The sequence below is a fragment of the Crocuta crocuta genome, unplaced genomic scaffold (assembly GCF_008692635.1).
Source record: "Crocuta crocuta isolate KB4526 unplaced genomic scaffold, BGI_CrCroc_1.0 scaffold290, whole genome shotgun sequence".
NCBI lineage: Eukaryota > Metazoa > Chordata > Mammalia > Carnivora > Hyaenidae > Crocuta > Crocuta crocuta.
The window spans coordinates 2,839,314-2,847,422 of record NW_027527429.1 but is presented as its reverse complement, the minus strand read 5'-3'; positions in this window follow the sequence as shown (position 1 = coordinate 2,847,422).

The following is an 8,109-nucleotide window of genomic DNA, read 5'->3' as shown; positions in this document are numbered from 1 at the left end:
TCCATAACAAATAGTTATATAATCATATATTATAATATAAAGATATATTTTTTATTTTTATTATTTTTTAATGTTTACTTTTGAGAGATAGAGAGAAAGCGCACATGTGCTTGAATGGGGAGGGGCAAGGAGAGCGGGGGACAGAGTTTCTGGAACAGTCTCTGGGCTGTCAACACAGAGCCCGATGTGGGGTTTGAACTCACAAACTGTGAGATCATGACCTGAGCCGAAGTTGGACACTTAACCGACCTAGCCCCCCAGGCGCCCCTCTTTTTTCGTTGTTTTTAATTTATTTTGAGAGAGAGACAAAGTGAGCAGGGGAGAGGCAGAGAGAGAAGGAGAGAAAGAATCCCAAGCAGAGCCAAACGTGGGGCTCAAACATGAACCGTGAGATCATGACCTGAGCTGAAATCAAGAGCCAGGCACTTAACCACTTGAGACCCTCAGGCTCCCCAAAAGATATATATCTTTAAAATATTACTGTCTTTGTAAAAATCCCAAAGAATTGACAGAAAGATGCCTGGAATGAGAGTTGACAGCAGGATTGCACAGGAAGCGTGTTAATACCCACAAGCCCCTGCTCCCCTGGAGGTGTTATCACAGGGGCCCCAGGAGCGGAGCAGGCTGACCACAAAGGCCTGAAACAGCCCCACCCAAGAAGGCGGCGGGGGTGGGGGGGACGGGGGGAGGGTAAGGTCCTGACCTGAGCAACGGCGGGCACGAGGCTAGAGGCCAAGGGACCACCCACGGGCACATGGATTCTGGAAGCCAGCAAGCAGGTCAGGGGGTGGCGGGTTCTCACTGTCGCATTGGGAATGTGCCCAGAAGCAAGAGGAGAAGCTGGAATTACCCCCGGGGGGACGGAGCGCGCAGCACTGTGGACCCGGGCTTCGTTTCGTGTAAGTGCAGATGGGCTGCACATGGGAACAGCCACAGATGCGTGTTCCAGGTGAGATGCGACACGGGCTGGTATCAACACACGGACTTCCCGTGCTGGCAGCCGATGTCCCAGGGTAACGGAAGCACCGCCCCAGGCGCAACGAGCAGGCTTAGCACCCAGATACCGGTCGCTAAGACCCCCTCCAATAAAAAGAAAAACCTGAAGCTCTTTGTTTTCACTGTGGTCACCCCCGCTGTTATCTGTTGCCTCTAGAAGCAACATGCGACACATTTGTACGTGATCTCACAAAGCCCCTGCGTTGGGTGAGCTGCAAGCCAGGCAAAATAAGACAGATCTCTGGAGCGGGTCGTCCAAGGACTCACCAGACAAGCCCAATAATGACAACTCTTTGTGAAGGAGGCCTGATCTTCCCCCTGCCGGGGATGCGGGCTGTTATTTTTGTAGAAATCTACAACCAAATGACAAAAGCAAAGGCTGTTTCTCCAGAGCTTTTGCTCTGACGAGGAAGTCAGCCACCATCCGTTACGGTATGGCCGAGACTTGCAAGCAGGCAGAGGAGGGGGAGGAATGGAAGGTTCCGGGTGCGCCCTGATAGGAGCCTGGGGGCCGGGGAAACTGGGGGCCGCCGACTAGAAGCAGGGTGTCCCGTGTGATCGGTTGCCATGTTCGGCTCTCTCTGGTTGGTCCTAAACTGGAAGTGGAGATAGAACTTAGGGAAGGCGCCAGTATCCAGTCGTGGCCGTTGGAGGCGGACTGTGAAGGAAGTAATTGTTAACTTCCTGGACTGTTCCCAGCGAGAGCCGTCTGCGTCCCTGCGCGGCCGACTCACAGCCAGCTGGCTTCCTGGGTTGAGTATGGGCCACAGGGCGTTAGCGTCCTGGCCTGGGCAGGCTGCTGCAGGTTGTGGGCCAGCGTTCTATTTTCATTTGTGGTCTGGCCACTGCTGGGCTTCAGTCTCTCATTTGCAGGCCACGGCTGGGCTGGGAGCAGAGACTGGACCAGAGTAAGTTAAGACACTGCAGGGCGTGCGGTTCTTACTAAGATACGCTGCTTTACATATATATAAGAGCTTCCTGAGTTCTTACAAATCTGGTTAATTTCTAGAGTTCCAACAAGTTGTTTCGACAGTTTTGGCCAGTTCTTTGTTGAATGTCAGAGTTCTTTACTAAAGCTTCACTCATGCCACTTGCCACGTTTGTTTTTTAATTTTTTAAATGTTTTTATTTATTATTAAGAGACAGAGGGAGACAGAGCATGAGCATGGGAGGGGCAGAGGGGGGGAGACACAGAATCTGAAGGAGGCTCTAGGCTGTGAGCTGTCAGCACAGAGCCCGACGCGGGGCTCGAACTCACAAACAGCGAGATCATGACCTGAGCCGAAGTCAGACGCTTAATCGACTGAACAACCCAGGCATCCTGCCACATTTGTTTTCAAATGATACCGAGGATGCTCATTTTAGAAGGGGACAGAAGTTATCTTCCTATCAGCTGCCTTCTGCTTTCCCAGCTAACCGTGTGATAGCGGGTAATGAGTTCCCTCTGAGCCAAGGATATTATGCAGATACTCAGTCCCCTGTGATTCCCATCTAGGGCTTCCCAGATCCCATCAAACTGCCCGTCCCCGATGCCTTCGACAAGAGCAGAGCCGACCTCGTCTTTGTATCAGCAAGCTGCCGAGCCTCCCACCGCGTCTGGCACAGGGTGTGATCTTCATCAGTGGGGTGGACAGGTACGCCCCCTCCTGGCGGACCCATTCTTTCTCAGGACTCAGTGCCCGCCAGTCACGTGGATGGCCACGGGAATAGGGAAGGTGTTGCCCGGCTTCACGCAAGCAGACGGAGCCCGACGGCAAAGGAGTGATGGAGAGAGGCTGGGTATGGGAGACCACGCAGGCACCCAGAAACTTCCATTTGTGAATGCCTTCTAGAANTCACACTGTATCTCTCTCTCTCTCTCTCAGAAATAAATAAAAACATTAAAAATGTTTTTAAAAAAAGAGATGCCAGATTTGGAGCAAGTTCGAGAGGGTTTCTGTGTGTTGCTACCAAAGAATTTTGACTAGAGCAACATGGATTGAATCAACAACAGGGCCGCAGGAATGGGGCGTGAATTCTCAGCACCGTCCAGAGAGGAGCCGTGAGGGTGTCCACGTGTTATTGTGTGCCCTTGGATTCACACGCCCAGACCCCCGAGCCCCCAGACACCCACCATCCCTTCCCCCACTGCTAATGCTACGGAGTGATGAACGTGTGCAGAGCCCAGTGGGCAGGGACCACCAGACCTAGTGTGGGGCTGGGGTGGGGGGTTCTGGTACAAGGGAAGCACTTGGAATCCTGACAAGACCACACCACCACCTCGAGTAGGCCAAGTGATGGATAAAAAGAATCTTCCGGACTCTCAAACTCCTGCTTCTCTGAATCACTTCCAAGAACCCAGGTTGTGCAGGGAGACAAAGGGACCTCTCTCCCACCTGAGTCATCCCCACGTGAGGAGCCTTCCAGTCGAACTCAGACACAAGACCACTGTAGCGTCAAGGGTGATTAAGCAATGGGCCCAGCCAGAAGTCAGGGCTTCGTTACTGAGAAGGAAGAGAAGGATGGGTGCTGGGGTAGCACCTAACCTGGTCCCTGTCGTGCTCAGCCCTGCACATCTCCGTTTATCTCCGTCCTCAGATGCCCCCTGGGGAAGAGTTCGAGACCCGCGTGTGAGTCTCCCCCCGGAAGGCTAAACCAGGCTGCTCCGCCCCTCTGCCTTCTGTCTAACTCAGAACTAAATGTGTCTCTTGTGCCCACAGCCCATTAGCCACACGAGACATATGACCCCATCTTCCTGCAGGGGCTGGGACTTGGGACCTGTGGGGGCGGGAGGAATGTTAGCATCACCACCTCTGCCCTTGAGTGCGGTGCCTGCATGTGTGTGCGCGTGTGTGCATGTGCGTGTGTGTGTGTGTGTGTGTGTGTGTGTGTAGAAAAGACCTTCAGGATCTGTTGCTAACTGGGAAAAAAGGAAGGAAGCAAGCTACTCGGCTTGTGTAGAGTGTGAGTCCACTTGTGTGAGGAATGTTCTGGTGCAGATATGGATACACGGCTGCATTCATTCGCTACGGCTGCTGCAGCGAAAACATTTATTCTCTTACAGTTCTGGAGGTGAGGCGTCTCGCATCAAGGTGTCCACAGTGCTGTGCTCTCTCTGGAGGCTTCAGGGAAAAAACGTTGCCTTGCTTTTTCAGCTTCTGGAGGGAGCCTGTGTCTCTCGGCTCGCGGCCCCTTCCACCGCCCTCAGAGCTAGCAGCGAAGCATCTTCAAATCTCTCCCTGCATCTCTGACCTCTGCTTCTGCCCTAATAGCTCACTCACTCAGACTTCGACCCTCCTGCCTTCCTCTCATACTTACAGTTAGGGCCCCTTGGATAATCCAGGATCATCTCCCCGTTTCAAAATCCATCACTTAATCCCATCGGCAAAATCCTTTTGGCCACGTGAGGTAACATATTCACAGTTTCCGAGGATTAGGATGTGGACATCTTGGGGGTGGGGTAGGTATACCGCAACGGCTGTAGAAACTTTTGGAGAGGTTTGCCATGTATACTTAAGGGGCATCTGGGTGGCTCATTCCTTTGAGCATCTGAATTCGGCTCAGGTCATGATCTTGTGGTTTGTGAGTTGGAGCCGCGCACCGGGCTCTGTGCTGACAACTCAGAGCCTGCTTGGGATCCTCTGTCCCCCTCTCACTGTGCCCCTTCCCTGCTCAAAAAAATAAGCATTTTTAGAAAATAAAATAAAACTTAAAAAGTGTACTCAGTGATGACCACAAAGTCAGGGATAAAAGTAAATATTATTTAGAATGCAAAAGTCAGGGCACTTGGGTGGCTCAGTTGGTTAAGCATCCAACTTCGGCTCAGGGCATGATCTCGCAGTCCGTGAGTTCGAGCCCCACATTGGGCTCTGTGCTGACAGCTCAGAGCCTGGAGCTGCTTTGGACTCTGTGTCTCCCTCTCTCTACCCCTCCCCTGCTTGTGCTCTGTCTGTCTTTCAAAAATAAACGTTAAGGAGCGCCTGGGTGGCTTAGTCGGTTAAGCATCCGACTTTCGCTTAGGTCATGATCTCGCGGTTCGTGGGTTCGAGCCCTGCATCGGGCTCTGTGCTGACTGCCAGCTCAGAGCCTGTAGGCTGTTTCAGTCTGTGACTCCCTCTCTCTCTGACCCTCCCCTGCTCACGCTGTCTCTCTCTCTCTCTCCTAGAAATAAATTTAAAAAAATATTTAAAAAAAATAAACGTTAAAAAAATTTTTAAAAATAGAATGCAAAAGTAAATTGCAAATGCCACAAACATGATTTAAAAAAAAAAACAACAACAGAAAAAGGGGTGCCTGAGTGGCTCAGTCAGTTAAGCGTCTCACTCTTGGTTTTGGCTCAGGTCATGATCTCACGGTTTGTGAGTTCAAGCCCTGCATTGGGCTCTGTGTTGACAGTACAGAGCCTGCTTGAGATTCTGTCTCTCTCCCTCTCTCTCTGTTCCTCCCCTGCTTGTGTTCTCTCTCTTAAAGTAAATTAAAACACTTAAAAAAATAACAGGGGCGCCTGGGTGGCTCAGTCAGTTAACCGTCCAACTTCAGCTCAGGTCATGATCTCACAGTTTGTGAGTTCGAGCCCCATGTCGGGCTCTATGCAGACAGCTCCGAGCCTGGAGCCTGCTTTGGATTCTGTGTCTCCCTCTCTCTCTCTGCTCCTCCCCCCCCCGCCTCCCCCCCATGCTCTGCCTGTCTCTCAAAAATAAACAAACATTAAAAAAAAAAAAAAGAACAGTGTGTGTTGGTGGGAGGAGAGGAAACCGCTCAATGGAGCAGAATAGAGTCCAGAAACAGGCCCAAACACATATGGGAACTTGACTTATGGTCGCCATGACATCACACTTCAACGGGAAAGAAGTGACAGCGCCATCCGATGCCACCGAAGCAACTGGTTGTCTATATAGGAAAAAAATGCAGTTGGATTCCTGCTGTCACCATTCCCCAGAGTCAATTGAATTGAAGGATTCAACACTCAAATATTAGGAACTGTAAGACTATTAGAAGAAAAACAGAATTTTGTTTATAATCTCGGGGAAGAGGAGTTCTTAGTGAAAAAGCTCAGAAGGGAAAAGACTGATGCATCCGGCAGCGTCCCCACTTAAAACTCCTGTGTGGCAAAGACACCGTAATGAAGCAGGACAAGCCACTGACCAGAAGACTTTGCACTGTGTGTAACAGATCTGCTGTATTCCACATAGGATTTGTTCCAGAATATAGGAGAGCTTCTACAAATGAATAAGAAAAAGACGACTCAATAGAAAAGTTGGCAAAGGGTATGAAGACGCATTCCCGGAGGGAAAACTCTGGAAAGCCAGCGGACACAAGAGGTGAAACACAAACTCACCATTCAGAGACATGCAAATGAAAACCGAGGAGAGAGACCGTCTGGTACCCACCACATGGCAAAATTCACCGAGTCTGCCAATGCCAGGAGGAATGGGGAATGCAAACCATCATATCCTGCTTGTGGGCCTCTTACGGAACCACCTAGAAAACCAATGTGGCAATTTCAGCAAAGTCAAAATGCGCGTACTCCCCCAGCTAGCAATTTCACTTCCAGGGACAGAAGTCGGAGAAACGCCTTCCCTGCGCTACAGGCCACTGTTTGCAGTGTTTATCATACCAAATAAATGGAAGTGACCTAAACGTTCAGCACTCAGAAACCAGATAAACAATTGTGAAACATTCTTAGGAAGGACTAACATGTGCCTATTAAAGTGAATGGTGTGGATCTCTGTCTGGCAATATGAGTAGATTTCAACATCATAGGATGAAGTTAAAAACCAGATTGTGGGATGATAAGTACCTTCGTTCCCTGAATCAACGAACAGGTACCTAAGGGTGGGGTTGCCGGGTTGCGAGCCGTGGTGCAACCTCGGGGCCGGAGCCTGTTCTCCTGAGCCAGTGTCAATTTCACACCATTAGCGGATGAGAGTCAAGGTTGCTCTGCACCCTGGCAATGCTTCCTATTTCTCAGTCTTCCCGTGTTAGTGATTCTGATGAGTGTGAGGACATCACGCAGCGGTTTCTACTTGCCTTTCCCTGATGACTAGAGAGCAGGTGCCCATCTCAGTGCCCTTTGCCATGTGGGTGGCTTCCTTGTGCGGTGACTGCCCGAGTCCTTGGCTGGTTTTTCCTAGGGAATTCCTGCCTTTTCTTTCTCTTTCTTTCTTCCTTTTAACGTTTATTTATTTCTGAGACACAGAGCATGAGCGGGGGTGGGGGGAGGGGGGCAGAGCGAGAGGGAGACACAGAATCCGAAGCAGCTCCAGGCTCTGAGCTGTCAGCACAGAGCCCAACGTGGGGCTCAAACCCATGAACTGTGAGATCACGACCTGAGCCGAAGTCGGACGCTTAACCAAGCGTCCATCGAGGAGCCCCTCTTCCTTCCTTCCTCCCTCCCTCCCTTCCTTCCTTCCTTTTTCTTTCTTTCTTTCTTTCTTTCTTTCTTTCTTTCTTTCTTTCTTTCTTTCTTTCTTTCTTTCTTTCTTTCTTTCTTTCCTTCTTTCAAAAGAGAGGGAGAGGAAGGGAGGGGCAGAGAGAGGGAGAAAGAAAGAATTCAGCACAGAGGCTGATGAAAGTCTCCAGCCCACAAACTGTGAGATCATGACCTGAGCAAAACCAAGAGTGGGAAGCTTAACGGACTGAGCCACCCAGGTGCCCCTCTGACTTGGAAATTTATAGATTCTCTCTAGGCTCTGGATATGAATTCTTTGTGAGATATACAGATTGCAAGTATTTTCTTCCACTCTGTGGCTTGTGTTTTTACCGTCTTAATGGTGTTATTTGATGAAGAAATTCTAAATGTTAATGCAGTTCAGTGCTTCCTTGTCTTTTATAGCCCATGCTTTTTGTGTTAAGAAATCTTTGCCTTCCCCAACGAAAGTGTTCTCCTAGGAGTTCTTCCAAAAGTGCATTGTTTTATCTTCCACATTTAGATCTACAGCCCATCTGGAATCTAAGCTCCTTTGGGATCTCTTGTTTGAGGGGGTGAGTCCTGGTGGCAGGAGGCTGGCGTGGGGGTCCTGAAGCCCGTCCCGAGGGGTAACAGCCCGGACTGTGTATAAAACGGCTCCCCAGGCCCAGTCTCCCTGGCTTTGCTCTTCCTCGGCTCCTCTGTCGTGCCCCCCCCCCCCCCCC